The following is a 10,328-nucleotide window of genomic DNA, read 5'->3' as shown; positions in this document are numbered from 1 at the left end:
CAACTTGCGTCACTGTGCACGTGACACTGGGTTTGTGCCGCTCTTCAATTGAGCCTCTTTGACGCTAAATAGGGTCACATATGGGTCACTGGGTTATGTGCAACCCTCCAACGCCAAACAACCATTAAGCATTTATCCGGGGCAGGGCGGAATCGCACCCGCGTTATATGTATATTCAGGCAATCTTGTCTGGATATACAGGGCGTTCTTTTTTTAATCGTAAACATTTTTTATGAAAAAAAAAAATTTAAGTGCCGCGAACGTGGCGTTATTGCAGAGAAGTTCCTCGCAAGGAAGGCATAATTTGGCGCTAGTAACGAGAGCTTCAGAAGACTGATTTTTAAAAAAATCACTAATTGGCTTTTTTTTATTAGTGCCTTGGGAGCAGTTTGTTTAAATGACAAATATGAGGGAAGGGATATTTTAATGTACCCCCATTTTTTTTTTAAATCCCGAAGATCGCACCTAATTCGAGGTATTCATCATCGAATTTCCAAGCTCAATCGAGGCAATACTGAAACCGAGCGCGTCCCACTGCTACGTCAGACGGCAAGCAACTACCCGTAAAGAAGTCTGTGAAGAAATTTGACTGATGGCATCTCGCGGCAAATCATGACACGGCACACATGCGCAGATGCTTGCCAGGCAAAGCGCTCCGTGTCAATGCCTGCCGCGACTGGCCGAGACGTTCAGTTTCAAACTTTGTCGCGCTTTTCCCACTCTATGCTTTTCCCTACGGGGCGCTTCCGTCTGATATGACAGCGGGGCTGCCTTTTCCGCCCTTCCGACACGCTCGGCTCTGATATTGCCTCAAATTACTGTTGAAATTTGATGATGAATATCTCGAATTACGTGCGACTTTGAAGATTAAAGAAAAATTATAGGGCAGATTAAAATGCAACTGCCTGCAAATTCGCCATTTAAACAACTGCTTCCAAGGCAGTAATAGAAAAGTTAACTAATGGTTTTTTTGTTGATTAATATTCGGAAGCTTGCGCTATTAGCGGCGTAGTACGTCTGCCACCTCAAATCCTCTGCAAAAACTCCACGCTCCCTGCACTCATATATTTTTTCTTATAAAAATATGTATGGCCTAAAAATTGAAGAAAAAAAAAAAACATGCACCCTGTACTATATTCCCCCACGCGCCACGCGCGAACTTCGAGGCGGCGGCGCTAGATAGCGCAGCACGCCCAGATGGAATAGGGTGCCTCGATGGCAGCGCCACCGTTCTGAACGGCGGCGCTGGCATCGAGGCACCCTAAGATGGAAGCGCGAAAGGGTAACTGCATACACGCCTCATGCATAACGCATATCTGCGGCGGCAATACGGTGTGTCACTCACTACATTGCTTCAATGCGATGAATGTCGACATTCATCGTGAGATGCGCTCTGCAGGAATTTTTTTCATAAGTTATACTAACAGAATTGCTGGATACCTACAGGGCGTCAGTTGATGCTAAAGCTCCCGACTACGCGGAAGATATGTCCGGAACAGATCAGGAAGTCATATTTGAAATTGAGTTCTCATTTTACTGCTGACCGCGACCGAAAGGTCGAATAAACCGTGCAATAAATATACCGCGGTGACGGACAACGGCGAATGTAGTTACATATATTTTGATAGCGATGGCGTTGAAGAGAACAAAAACCTGATTGAATAGTGGAAGGCTCACAGAAAGAAAATTCCCTATAGACTCTCTTAAGTTGCTAAAAATAATCGTTATAGCAGCCATAAGCACAAGTAGTGAATGGAATTTCAGTGCAGATGGTTACACACTTCAAGTGCAGAAGACGTGCTTAAAGCGGAGTCGTTGGACAATCGTTTGTTTCTGCGCAAAAATATTTATACTTTTGGTGGCACTGGATAATGTGCCGCCATGCACTGCTTACCCGCGGGGACATTTTAATGCAATAAAAATATGAAACGCATTTTAAACAATTTCTTAAGCAACGAAATAATTTATTTAGCAGCAGCAAATTATTTCTGGAATATATGTTCACAAATTAGGTTGCGTGCTAAGGCACATAATGCAACTCGTTGCTTGTTTCCACTTAATGCCTTCATTCTTTGTTCAAGCGAGTTGAATATAATGCCGCTGTTTCTCACGTATAATCAGTCCAACATAATTGAATTCATGATTCGGGTGGTGTCTTCACAATAATCTAAAATTGGACCATGCTTCTTTAGGCTCAAGGGCTAAGCTAACGGGCTGAACCGGGCAGGGCCGGGTACGGGCCAGGTTTGAAAACACCGGACGGAGCTCGGGTGTGCCAACACATGGCACTGCCGGGCTCGGGCCGGGCTCGGGCCAGGAAAAACGGCCCGTGTAGTGCTCTAGCATCAGAACAGTGGTATGGTTAAGTGATCTGGACTTGACACTGGGAAAATAATGATAAGAGGCATTACTTCTTTTTCTGTTACACAGGTCAATGAAGATTCAGTTTCAATCAGACAATGACAACTTTCTAACTATGAAGTCCCGCGAGAGCTTAGCCGACGGTATCCGGTGTGCGAAAAGGAAAAAGACAGGGCGTACGCAATAGCTACGACAAAGGGTCGGCGAGAACAATACGCCACTTGTGCTCGCCTGCCTTACGCAACCGTTCCAAAGAAGGTGGACTTGGTACACACAAGGCACACCCTGTATATCAATACTCTGACGCAACACTGGCATCGCATGAGTGACGCTGCTGTTCCTTCCGAAAGCACTACGACCATTCAAGGACAAAACACACCCAAGGACATAGATGACGTCTCTATCCTCGTTTCATAAGTGAGGTCTCGTTATCCATCCCTCGGCTTACTTTGCCCACTGTGAGCTCAGCACGTTACCTAGTCCCGTTATGGAACTGCCTAATCATGCGTACTCGATGGGGCAGCGGGATCTGTCGATCAGCTCTCGCTGTTCGCGCGAAGTGTTCACGGACGACGCTGTTCGCGATATTTATTTACGGGCTCGCATGACTTACACAATCATCATAAATGGGTTTCTTCCGGAGAGTTTGTACGTTGGCACTTTGTGGTGGTTGCCACACGGACATAATTTCTTTCAGAGCCAATTGATCTTTAGCAATACAGAATGCATGGTACTACAATAGACCTCGGTACTTCAATCGGGGCTTGCGTATCGCTTGTGGTTACATAATTCTTCAGTGCTTGCAAGAACTTGTGCAGATCGTATACACTGTGGGAATTGATGTTATGCGAAGCATTTTTGCAGGTACCTGGCTATATCCAGCAATGTTTGGGGTTCCGCAAACCGTTACCAGGTGAACCAATTGGTTTTCGTGTGAATTAAGCAGTTGTGTGCGTGAGTTGCGAGAGTACGTGTGTATGACGACAGCAGCATACACGACGACGATCACGTCTAAGACAATCGTATGGCAGCAAAGGCATGATATCTACGCTGGCCGTTCGACGCGAGATTACGACATGATGATTGTTGGTTTCTTCGTGGGATGAGCGTGAGCGAGATTGACATGGATTGAGATGTCATCAACAACTACGTGTTATACATTGGTACGCACCTATATATGGCTGTCATGTGGTGTATGTTAAAACGACGATCGCATTTATACTCCAGGAAAGAAATGTTAAAACATGATTAACTTGGGCGATCATGAAGTTGACGGAACGGTCGCACTGTTCCTGCGTAGCGTACACTGCTAAAAGGAAAGTGCTGGCGAAAGCGGGCCGGTCCTGGAGATAGTGCAGTCCGACACGGCTCCTCGAAGCGCGAGCTGTTACAAAGAAAGAAGACGTGAAAGTTACACGTGGCGAGCGTTTCAAAGAGCTGGTTGCATTTGGAACGAGAGAAGTAGGGTGCGATCGTAGTTACAGCACCAAGCTGCTGTGCTCCACAGCGGATGTTCGATTCCGCCATCGTTCGCACATTATTTTCTTTTTATTAAAGCGAGGCGAAACAGGCACCTACCTACCTATACCGCAAAGTGCCAAGAATGAGGCAAATAATGTTTCGCGTTAAAAACCGTTAAACACGAGTGCGGTGGTACACAGACCACTTTGTCGCCGACGTAGAGCTTTCAATGCGAAGCATTCTTAGCCTGATTCCAGGCACTTCGCGATGGGTCGGTAGGCTTTTCCTGTACCGACACAATTCGGACCTCTGTAATAAACAGAATGGTTACCGACGCACAGCAGCCGAATATATATATATATATATATATATATATATATATAGGGTGCAGTTTTGAAACCTAGCCGTTACGTCACAGAAAAAAAAAGAACAGACAGGGGGCAACACTGAGCGCGTATCACTGGGCGCCCTGTGATCCGTTTATCGAAAGCTTGCGCCATCTCTGATGATGATAAGTGGTTCTTGAGGGAAAGGGAAAGGTTGGCGCTATCTTCTGCAGCCCTTGAGGGAGCACGGCTCAGCGCCAACGGGGAGGGGTAAGTGGGAGCGAAAGAAGGGTCTATTTGTCATCATAACACTAGATGCCACCACAATCGCTTCTTGCAAGTTTGCAACTTTTTGTCTATGTAATTCAAAATTATAGCAGTTTGAAATATCAGAAGCACAGACCTGATTAAAAGAAATATTTGAAATATGTGTTCATAATAGACCAATGAAGCAAAGAGGCTTCCTTTTAGAACCAGTCATAGAAGTTTTACTTCAAATAGTGCGGATCACTGGCTTTAGTGGCACGCTCTTCATGCGTGTGGCCTTTGAGTCGCCGAAGTCATTGCATCTGCTCAGGTCTCTCCTCATTCTTCGAATTATTCTTTCGCCTTTTACTAAAGAATACCGTGGGGAGGGACACTCAAATGAGCCATAGGCGAATTTTTGGAAGGCCCTGCCCGTTTGGGCAGGGCCTCATTTATAAATCAAAAATAAGATTTAATGCACATTTGCGCCTGACACACTAATGGCGCGCGAACGAAACTATATATATATATATATATATATATATATATATATATATATATATATATATATATATATATATATATATATATATATATATATCATAAGAAGCCAACAAACATTAACGCCAAGGACAACATGGGGGAAATTATTTGTACTTACTAATTTAATTAAAGAAATGATAAATTAATGGTAATTAAAACAGATGAAAAAACAACTGTCCGCAGGTGGGGAACGAAACCACGTCTTCGCATTACGCGTGCGACGCTCTCACCATTCGGCAACATTGATGCCTTCAGGTAGCATATGTGGGTTTATTGACCAGCTGCCATCACCCAAAAAGATCACTTGCTCGTGACGCCTGCGGCAGAAAGGATGTTCCACATCCACCCCTAGGTTTATGAGTGGTGGCGCTGGCTAACACTCCCAGGGTTAGTTCTAGTTGTAAAACATAAATACCCTGGGATGGGAAAACGCCTCCGCGTCAATGGTGAGAGCATCGCACGCGTAATGCGAAGACGTGGGTTCGTTCCCCACCTGCGGACAGTTGTTTTTTCATCCGTTTTCATTACTATTAATTTATCATTTCTTTAAGTCAATTAGTAAGTACAAGTAATTTCCCCCATGTTGTCCTTGGTGTTAATGTTTGTTGGCTTCTTATGATATATATATATATATATATATATATATATATATATATATATATATAGTTGCTTCGTTCGCGCCATTAGTAGCAGCGTTTACATGAATGCGACAGAATGCGACAGTAGCGCATCACATTTCCTAGCGCATCACGTGTAATGCGATGCGCTAGCGTTTACATGTAGCGCATCACCCCTGGTGCGCTGGTGGCGGCACACGCACATTGAACGCAAAGCAGCGCTTGCAGACGCTTCCGGCGTCACGCCACGAAGCAGCTCGGCGAGCGCCCAGCAGATCCACAGCAAATTGTATTTCCTATAATTCCTAATGCGCTGTGGTGGTGGTGGTGGTGGTGGATTGTAGCAACAGGCGGGTTTAGCCTGGCGATCAAGGCCGGCAATTGCTCCGCCTGAGCGTCTCTTACAATATCGCTGAATGGTTTCACCATATGTCCATCAAACCAGTCTCTCTTAAGAATTCCATAAGGAGACGTGAAGTTTCTGTGCGGGCTATAACTGATCCCTCGGGAAATACAAGGTGTTGCAGGCACGCACGCGGAAGGTCCTTTTTTTGTAGATTCTCCAGGAGAGCGTCCCTTTCAATTTGGAATTGCTGGCATGACCACAGAAAGTGTTCAATATCTCCTGTCTCGTCACATGCCGTACAGTTCGGAGAATTGATTCGTCCCGTCTTAAATAACCAGGCCGGTGTACTAGCAGATCCTGTCCTGATTCGATATAAAAGTGATGCTTCCTCTCGATGAAATCTCTTGGTTACGCAGGGCATATGTGGTGGAACCCAAAGCGACCCAAAGTGATTTCGAATGTCCGATTTTTTCACTTGATTACTCTTTGGAGCCTTGATTTTGGGAGGATGATAGAGCGCTGCGTATGCAAGCGCATCAGCTTTCTCGTTGCCAGTAATACCAATGTGGGAGGGAATCCACTGAAACTTTACCGTGAAGCCTTTGTTCTTGAGTTCTTTCACAAGGGCTAGTGATTTGCGTGGGAACTTGGTGGATGGCAGACCACGGTATAGCTGTTGTAACGCGGCCTTTGAGTCCGTAAGGACAACCACCTTCTGCGAAGGCAGAGACTTTAGTTTGCGCAGCGCAGAAGCTATTGCTACGCCTTCTACAACTGTCGACGAGGCCATACAGTCTAGACGGCCAGACCATGTATATCTCAGAGAGGGAATACAGAATGCAGCTGCACAGCGATCTTCGTCTACTTTGACAGAGCCATCTGTGAATACTTGTAGGTGGTTCGGGTAAGTCGTGTGCAAATGTTGTAGGACTAATGACTTGGCTTCTGCAGATGGAATGCAGCTCTTTGACTGCAATCGTGGTATACTTAAGTCGCATGTGATGTCCTCGAATGTCCAGGGCGGTTCTATCTTTTCCCTCTGTCTCGAGCAGCGCAATCCTAAGACGCGAAGTGTGTTCAGTGCTGCATAAAAATGTGACCGTGGCCTGTTACTTATACGTCTTAACAGGGCTTTCCCGGGCGTAGACTCATTCAATCGTAGTAACTGGATCATGAGACTCTGGGAAGCCTGAAGTCGCAGAGGGCGTGACTCAGCTTCGTAGAGCACTTTCTTGTTCGACGCTGGCTGAGGGACTCCAAGGCAAAGTCGAATACCTTTTCTGTGGATGGCTTCTAAGCGCTCGTATTGGCTATCTGAGGGTGACATCAGGGGTAGCTGGTACAGGATCCGACTGGTAACCAACGCTGTATGTAGCCGTAGCATCGATGTCGGGTGGTTGCCCCAGCGTATGCCAGCGACTCGCTTGAGCACATGTAGCCTCTGTGACGATGACGCCACAACGTGGTCAACAGCGCAGCGCCAGATTAGCCTGTGGTCCAAGGTAACGCCAAGAAATCGGACGTTGGTGACTTGTCGAATGTGGTATCCGTCCATATTCAGCTTAAAGCGTGTAGATTTTCGTTTAACTCCAGGAAATAGTATGAATGACGATTTCTCTGCTGATAGTGATAGTCCAAGCGTCGCCAAGTGGCCTTGAATGGCATTTACTGCTCCCTGGGCTATTCGTGCGAGGCGCCGATGCTGGTAGCCGGAGACCCATATGCAGATATCATCGGCATATATAGACATCTTCACTGGTGTTCGATGGTTTAGTACTCTTGGGAGGCTAGCCATGGCGATGTTAAACAATAAGGGAGATAAAACACTTCCCTGTGGCACGCCGCGAAATATACCTATTTCATCGCTCAAAGTGTTACCAAGACGGACTCTGATACGGCGATCATTGAGAAACGTATGTATGAAGTGCAAGAGATGACCCGTGACGCCTATAACTTGTAACTGGCTGATGATGGCTGTTGGAGACACGTAGTCGTAAGCCTTGGAAATATCCATAAAAACAGCAAGTGTCGACAGGCCATCCGCACTGTAATGTTCTATGTGGCTTAGCAGGTCTAGCACATTGTCTTGAGCACTTAGACGCTGGCGAAACCCAGTCATGCACGGCGGTAGTTTTCGACCCTGCTCGACAGACCAAGTGAGTCTTGTGCACACCATCTTCTCCATTAGCTTCGCTGCACAGGAGGTCAGCGATACCGGTCTGTATGAGTCCAGAGCTGCAGGATTCTTTCCAGGCTTCAGAACCGGTACCACCCATGCTACCTTCCATAAATGTGGGATATCCCCTCTAGCCCACACTTTGTTAAAAAATGCCAGCAAGTCACGTCGTTGCTCAATAGGTAGGTTCGTCAGCATCTGATTACTTATGCGGTCAGGTCCCACCGCACAGCGACGTCGGAGGCTGCTCATAGCTAGCTCCATCTCTCTCAGTGTAAAAGGAGCATCCATCGGAGACGACGATAGCGGCGGAGGCGGGTTGGTTGTGCCGGCTGACCTTCCAGAAGAGTATACTTGAGCAAAGGCATTCGCAAGACAATCGAGCGTCTTGCCTAACTTCAATGCTAGGGCTTCAAATGGCTTGTTTGGTCGAAAGTTTCCAGCAAGGTTATTAACGACCCACCATATCCTTGGAACTGGCGTGAAGACCGATAGGCTTGCACAAAATGCTGCCCATTGATCTCTTCTTAGTTTCTTCGTGTAACGTCGAATCACCGCGTTAATTCTGTTGTATACTGTCTTCATTGGTGGGTCGCCCTTCGTCCTCATCAGCCTCCGTTCCGCTCTTCTACGAGCAGCGCATAGATTTTTTAGCTTTAGATCCGGAGCGGGAAAGTGGTCGGGTAGCTTCAGCTCAGCGGTAGCTAATCTCTTGCTACGTAGCATGTCCGCGAACAGGTCTCCAGATGATTCACTTAGGCCGTCCCTGTATGTATCCCAATGCGTCACAGGACAGGATTTTCGGCCGTTGGTTGTATATCCAGCAATGTTGACGAAGACAGGAAAATGGTCACTACCTATTCTATCTTTACTCGTCGTTGACGATGCGAGGATGTCTGCTGAGTATAATGTCAAGTCAATGACACTGTAAGAGGCCGGTGGTCGAAAAAACGTTGGTTGTTTGTCATTCGCCACGCAGAGTCCCTCAGTGTCTATGGCACTCACAATTTGCTTCCCACGTGCATCAGTCACCTTGTCGCCCCAAAGAGTATGGTGTGCGTTAAAGTCCCCACATATAATCCTCGGAGCCGGGCAGCGGCTGCAGAGGTCTCTTATGATCTCTCCCATCGAGACCTTCTGGCGAGAGCTCACATACACGGATGCCACGCTCAGGCTTCGCTGTATTCGCGTTTACATGCATTGCGAAAGTCGACTTACGCGTCTCAATCCACCCCTGCCTGACGCATTAATGCGACGCGCTTTCCTAGCGCATTATCCCCGTTTACATGGATGCGATGCACTAGAAAATTAATGTGATGCGATGCGCCAGTTGTCGCGTTCATGTAAACGCGGTCAGTGTGTCAGGCGCAAATGTTCATGAAATCTTATTTTTCATTTATAAATGAGGCCCTGCCCAAACGGGCAGGGCCTTCCAAAAATTCGCCTATAGGCTCATTTGAGTGTCCCTCCCCACGGTATTCTTTAGTAAAAGGCGAAAGAATAATTCGAAGAATGAGGAGAGACCTGAGCAGATGCAAGGACTTCGGCGGCTCAAAGGCCACACGCATGAAGACCGTGCCACTAAAGCCAGTGATCCGCACTATTTGAAGTAAAACTTCTATGACTGGTTCTAAAAGGAAGCCTCTTTGCTTCATTGGTCTATTATGAACACATATTTCAAATATTTCTTTTAATCAGGTCAGTGCTTCTGATATTTCAAACTGCTATAATTTTGAATTACACACACAAAAGTTGCAAACTTGCAAGAGGCGATTGCGGTGGCATCTGGTGTTATAATGACAAATAGACCGAGAGATGGCGCAAGCTTTCGATAAACGGATCACAGGGCGCCCAGTGTTGCCCCCGTCTGTTCTTTTTTTTTTTTTTTTTGCTGTGACGTAACGGCTAGGGTGCAAAACTGCACCCCCCCCCCCCCTCGATACAAAGAGGAAAGCCACATCATCAGCATCATCATCACCGGAACCCTAAGGAGCCTTCACACGCACGCCTAGGGTACTCTGTATGAAGTCTCCATAACAACGGACGCAGTCGCTCGAGTATGTAGGCAGCCTAGATGCAAGTGTTGTGTGTTTGCATGTAGGTTCCTTGAAATTCAGGGGCACTTAGGTATATCCTACGTGGATGAATGCGAAAGCATTGCGACGTCTCTCCGATGACGCTTCGACCTCGTTCGCGTACTTGAGTGGACGTCCAAAGGAGCCGGGCGCAGCGACTGACCGAGAAGTCAAAGT

General features: G+C 46.7%; 2 non-coding genes across 2 annotated transcripts; one reads left to right on the top strand and one right to left on the bottom strand.

Moving 5' to 3' along the window:
• Positions 1 to 4,717: 4,717 nt before the first annotated feature.
• LOC119443251 (U5 spliceosomal RNA) lies at positions 4,718 to 4,838 on the top strand. Its single transcript, XR_005190214.1, has one exon. It is a non-coding gene; the product is annotated as a U5 spliceosomal RNA (small nuclear RNA).
• Positions 4,839 to 9,486: 4,648 nt separating this feature from the next.
• Positions 9,487 to 9,608, bottom strand: LOC119443252 (U5 spliceosomal RNA). The gene has a single exon (XR_005190215.1). It is a non-coding gene; the product is annotated as a U5 spliceosomal RNA (small nuclear RNA).
• Positions 9,609 to 10,328: the final 720 nt, after the last annotated feature.

This window comes from Dermacentor silvarum, chromosome 2 (assembly GCF_013339745.2).
Source record: "Dermacentor silvarum isolate Dsil-2018 chromosome 2, BIME_Dsil_1.4, whole genome shotgun sequence".
Taxonomy (NCBI): domain Eukaryota; kingdom Metazoa; phylum Arthropoda; class Arachnida; order Ixodida; family Ixodidae; genus Dermacentor; species Dermacentor silvarum.
The sequence above is the reverse complement of the archived record's forward strand: the minus strand, read 5'-3'. Positions and strand labels throughout refer to the sequence as shown.